Genomic DNA, 5,780 nt, shown 5'->3' on the forward strand with positions numbered 1-5,780 from the left:
TGAGTTAATTAATGAGCAGATGGAGGTGTCATAATAGTTGTCAGGGGGTGCATCACTTTTCCAGTGAGATCACAGACCTACAGCAGAGTGGGAAAACCTGAAACAAACAGCCTACTTCATATCAATGATCTCCTCCAGCCCTACCTACTCTTTTGCTGATCTTTCCACATTACATTCATTAATTTCCTTCAGGTCACATGCTCTTGGTGTACTCAAATTTCATCTCTCTGGCATTGCAGTGGCCGAATTATTGCATCTCTTCCATGCCCTGCAAATGGGGCAAAGATAATCTTGTTTATTTTGATTCTTCAGAGTCACAATTTCTTTATGTCTCGCATAAGTCTCATTTCTTTGTGGCTTTACCCGTAGTCCTTTTTTAATCTGTTGATATTCTTGGTCTCACTAACTCCCCTGATCTCAAATGAAACTCCATTGCTAAAGTTACGTACTAAACAAAGAAAGAACTTGTATTTATATAGCGCCTTTCATGTCCTTAGGACGTCTCAAAGTGTTTTACAGCCAATTAAAATACTTTTTGAAGTGTATTCTCTGTTGTAATGTAGGGAAACGCAGCAGCCAACTTGCTCACAGCAAGGTCCCACAAACAGCAGTGAGTTACACGACCAAATCTATTTTAGTGATGTTGATTGAGGGATAAATATTGGCCAGATCACCAGGGAGAACTCCCCTGCTCTTCTACGAATAGTGCCATGGGATCTTTTACCCGAGAGGGCAGATGGAGTCTCTGTTTAACATCTCATCTGAAATACGGCACCTCTGACAGTGCAGCACACCCTCAGTACTGCATTCGGAGTGTCAGCCTGGATTGTATGCTCAAGTCTCTGGAGTGGAACTTGAAACCCACAACCTTCTGACAGACTGACACTAGAAAGTTGCATAATAGAAGCTTGCTTTTCTCTTTTGTGTCCAATCTTTCTTTCTCTTCCTAACAACTCTTAAAAGGGGAAAGAAAGCCTAAAGGGAGTATTTTGTGTTCTATGTACTCTTTTTTAATATCGATATTATTATCTTACATGTAACATGTGCATCTTGTAAGTGCCATACGTACTGCCTGTTACACTTTAGCATCACACTTGAGTGTATCCTCAGACTCCCAGTGAGCAATGCCATGGGCAATCTGCTCATATTATATTTAAAGTCTTGCACATAGGTTTGGGTATATGGCGTCAGCTGTAGCTCTGTTGGTAGCACTCTTGCCTGAGTTAGAAGGTTGTGGGTTCAAGCCCCACTCCAAAAACTTAAGCACATAATCTAGGCTGACACTCCAGTGCAGTACTGGGGGTGCACTGTCACAGGTGTTGTCTTTCGGATGAGACATTAAAATGGCGTGGCCATTAACAGGTCCAGAACATGATCGATGGGGTTATTTGGTCTGACTGCCTGCATCTCTTCCACTGCTTTATCTTTTTTTTAAATTCATTGATGGGATGTGGGCATCGCTGGCTAGGCCTGCATTTAGTGCCCATCCCTAATTGCCCTTGAGAAGATGGTGGTGAGCCGCCTTCTTGAACCGCTGCAGTCCATACGCTGCACCTGAGTGTCCCTGGAGAGGGAGCATGTGGAATCTGCCAGTACACTTGAGGCCTTCTGTGACTGGAGTGAATAGTTGACAAAGACAACATTTTGATTTGATAAATTTTTCATTTTTTAATTATAATTTGGGTTTATTGTTGTGCCCATTTAAAAAGGGCACTTTGTTAAATTAATAACTGATTGATGACACTGTCATCTTAATTGGCAATTAAAAAGAGGAGACGTTAAATTGAGGCGCGGTCTGCCCTCTCCGGTGGAAAAAATGATTCGATGAAGAATAGGGGAGTTCTCCTGGTGTCCTGGCCATTAACTGATGTTAGTTGAGGGATAGATAAACAGATTATCTGGTCATTTATCTCATTGCTGTTTCTGGGACCTGTACACAAATTAGTTGCCACATTTCCTAAATTACAACAGTGACTACACTTCAAAAGCACTTCATTGGCTGTAAAGCGCTTTGGGATGTCTTGAAATCATGAAAGGTACTATATAAATGCAAGTCTTTCTTTTGTACTTCTTATAAGTGTCACACTATCTTCATCATAATTTGATGATAGCATCTATTATGTCCATGTGTAATTGAGACACAGACTGCAGGAGTTGGTTATAACAGGTCTTTACTGAGTGGAGACAAACTGGAACTACTATGCAAAGTTACTACACAGGCTTATATACAGGGGTGGTCACTACTGGTACTGCGGTATACAGGGGCTGCAGAATATAGTTCCTTCTGCAAAGTACATACACTACAATTCCTCCCCTTTTAGCTAAACAGTACATAACATTCGATTAATAATTAAATAACATATTTACAATTACAGTTGTCATATACATTAGCTGAAGTTAATCAATTATAAATTCAGTCTTTGAGGAGGCTTCCTGATTCTGTCCGGATAACGCCTCTTTGGGGTATCAGGTTCTTCTGGCAAAGTTGATTCGGGATCAACGTCGTTGTTTGGTTCGTCTGCTTCCAATATTCCCGATTCTGAGGTAGATGCAATTGGTACTTCGGTTTCATCACCAGGTGTAGCGGATCGTGGTGTGGAATTGACGTTTTCCAGTGACTCTAGAATCTGGTCAGCATGGCGTCTTACAATGCTCTCTCCAACGTCCACGGTATACATTAGAGGTCCTTGCCGTGTACAGATCGTTCCTGGCTGCCATTTCTCTGTGCGGTAGTCCCGGGCCAAAACTGGTTGACCTATCTTAAAACTCCTGGTCGGCCTTTCATTCATATTCTGAAACTGCCTGTTCTCCACATCTCTTCTGATGTTTGGCTTAACCAAATCCAAGCGGCATCGTAGTCTTCGATTGAAGAACATCATGGCTGGAGTTTGGTTGGTAACCGCATGTGTCGCATTCCGGTAGGCAAACAAGAAGTTATCCACCTTGTGTTGTAGGGGTATGTCTTCATTACACATTGCCTTGATAGCCTTCTTGAATATTTGAACGAGCCTCTCAGCCAATCCATTGGTGGCTGGATGATATGGGGCGGATGTGTAATGCTTAACACCATTGTTCTTTAAGAACCTCCGGAACTCTTCAGACACAAACTGTGGTCCATTGTCGGAGCAAATCTGTTCAGGCAGCCCATTTCTGGCGAATATGGTTCGTAAGACTGTGATAGTTTTTTCTGTGGTGGTTGAGGACATTTTTATTACCTCTGGCCACTTTGAATGTGCATCCACCGCAATTAAAAACATCGAGTCCATAAATGGACCAGCAAAATCAATGTGCACCCTTTGCCATGGAGATGAGGGCCACTCCCATGGATGTAGAGGGGCTTGTGGTGGGGCGTTTTGGACCTTCTGGCATCCTGTACAGCTCTTGGTCATCTCTTTGATTTCTCTATCGAATCCCGGCCACCACACAAACGCTCTGGCTAAGTTCTTCATTTTTACCCCTCCCAGATGACCCTCATGAAGCTCATTGAGCACTCTATCCTTCAATTTGGGTGGAATTACTACTCTGGATCCACACATCAAGGTTCCTCTGCACACTGACAGCTGTTCTCTTCTCCGCGAGAATGCTGGCAACAGTGGTTCGCCATGTGCTGGCCATCCCTTCACCGTTAAATCATAGACCCAGGAGAGTGTCGGGTCATTTCGTGTTTCCTTTTCTATGTTTGCATTCGTCACAGGTAGACATTCGACTATGGTCGAGTGGAATATCTCCACAGGATCCACTGCAGGTGCTTCTTCCACCGTCGGCAACGGTAGGCGCGACAATCCATCAGCATTCCCATGCTGTTTAGTTCCTTTGTACTCGATGTCATATTGGTGTGCCCCTAGGAAAAGGGACCACCTCTGTAGCCGTTGTGCTGTCATTATCGGGACGCCCTTCTGAGGGTTGAAAATGGAGACAAGAGGTTGATGATCAGTTAGTAGAGTAAATTTCTGACCGTGCAGGTAGTGATTGAACTTCTTCACCCCCCACACCAGGCTGAGGGCCTCTCTGTCAATCTGGGCGTAGTTACGCTCGGCTGAAGTTAACGAGCGTGACGCAAAAGCTATCGGCCTCTCTGAACCATCAAGGAATTTATGTGACAGTACCGCTCCAATGCCGTAGGGAGACGCATCACACGCCAGTCTTATCGGTAGTGATGGGTTGTAGTGAGCCAATACTTCTCTTGAAGTGATTAGGTCTTTACTCTTCTGAAAGGCCCGCTTACATTCATCGCTCCATTTCCATGCTACTCCAGTTTGTAGTAGGGCGTTCAGTGGGTGCAGAATTGTGGACAAATTCGGCAAAAACTTATGGTAGTAATTCACCAATCCGAGGAATGACCTCAGTTGCGACACATTTTCAGGCGCTGGAGCCTTAACTACCACTTCAATTTTGTCAGGGGACTTATGTAACCCCTCTTCATCAATCACGTGGCCACAATACGATATCTGTTTCTTAAAAAACTCGCACTTGGGGCGATTGGCTCGTAGCCCATGTTCTCTTAGTCTAGTGAGCACCTGCTCTAGGTTGGCAAGGTGTTCACTGTCATCTTCACCTGTCACTAGGATGTCGTCCAAGTAACACTGAGTCCCCGGAATCCCTTGCAGGACTTGTTCCATCGCTCTTTGCCATATCGCCGGAGCTGATGCTACTCCGAATACCAGTCGATTATACTGGTAAAGACCTTTGTGAGTGTTTATCGTGAGATACTTCCTAGAGGATTCTTCAACCTCCATCTGCAAATATGCTTGTGCTAGGTCAATTTTTGTAAAACGCTTCCCTCCAGATAGTGAGGTGAAAATATCTTCTATCCTCGGGAGAGGATATTGTACTGTGTGAAGGACTGGGTTCACCGTCACCTTGAAGTCCCCACAGATGCGAACCTTCCTTGGCTCCTCAGACTTATTGTTTAACGTTTTCTTCATGACAGGAATGATGGGTGTTGCCCACTCGCTCCAGTCTACCTTAGATAACCCGCCTGCATTCTCCAGATTCTCCAGCTCTGCCTCGACGGCTGGGTGAATTGCATATGGTACCGGTCTTGCTTTGAAAAACTTGGGAATTGCATTCTCTTCTATTTTTATCGAGGCGGTTACATCTTTAAGAGTTCCCAGTTCTTGTTGAAATACCTCTTTGGCGTTAGCTAAGATTTTGGACAATCGTCCAGGTGTGACGTCATCATCCTTTTTACCAGCCACCGTCAGTGCCTGAATGGAGTGCCAGTCTAAACTTATCTTTCTGATCCATTCACGTCCCAATAACGGTGGTCCACCATCTTGCAGTATGTACAGATACAATTTCTGTATTTCCTTGCCGTTGTATTCGACAGGCACCCTTATTTTCCCTCTGGGGTATACTTTCTGCCCCGTATACGTCTTCAAGACAATGGATGTCTCTTTCAAGGGTATGTGTGAGAATAGCCGCTCGTAGTCTCGTCGATTCATGATGGTCAGGGCTGATCCTGTATCCAATTCCATTTTGACTTGGGACCCTGCTATCGTGAGGGTGACCCAAATGGTTCGGTGATCCTCTTTTGTGATTACGTTGTGAAGTTTGAGACAGCTTAGTCTCTTGTTCCCGGATTCACTATCGCTCATCTGGTCTTCGGAACTGCTGTCCGTCATCTTTTGTACTTTCCTATACTGTTCCTTAGTAGCCTTTTTGTTGTCGTTAGTCTTCTTCCCAGACCTGCAAACTCGTGCAATGTGTCCCATCTTTCCACATTGCCTGCATATTTTGTCCTTGGACCAGCAGTCCTTCTGGTCATGGGTTGTTCTGCC

This window comes from Somniosus microcephalus, chromosome 17 (assembly GCF_052327205.1).
Source record: "Somniosus microcephalus isolate GS21.2 chromosome 17, FLI_Smic_1.0, whole genome shotgun sequence".
In the NCBI taxonomy this organism is placed as follows: Eukaryota; Metazoa; Chordata; class Chondrichthyes; order Squaliformes; family Somniosidae; genus Somniosus; species Somniosus microcephalus.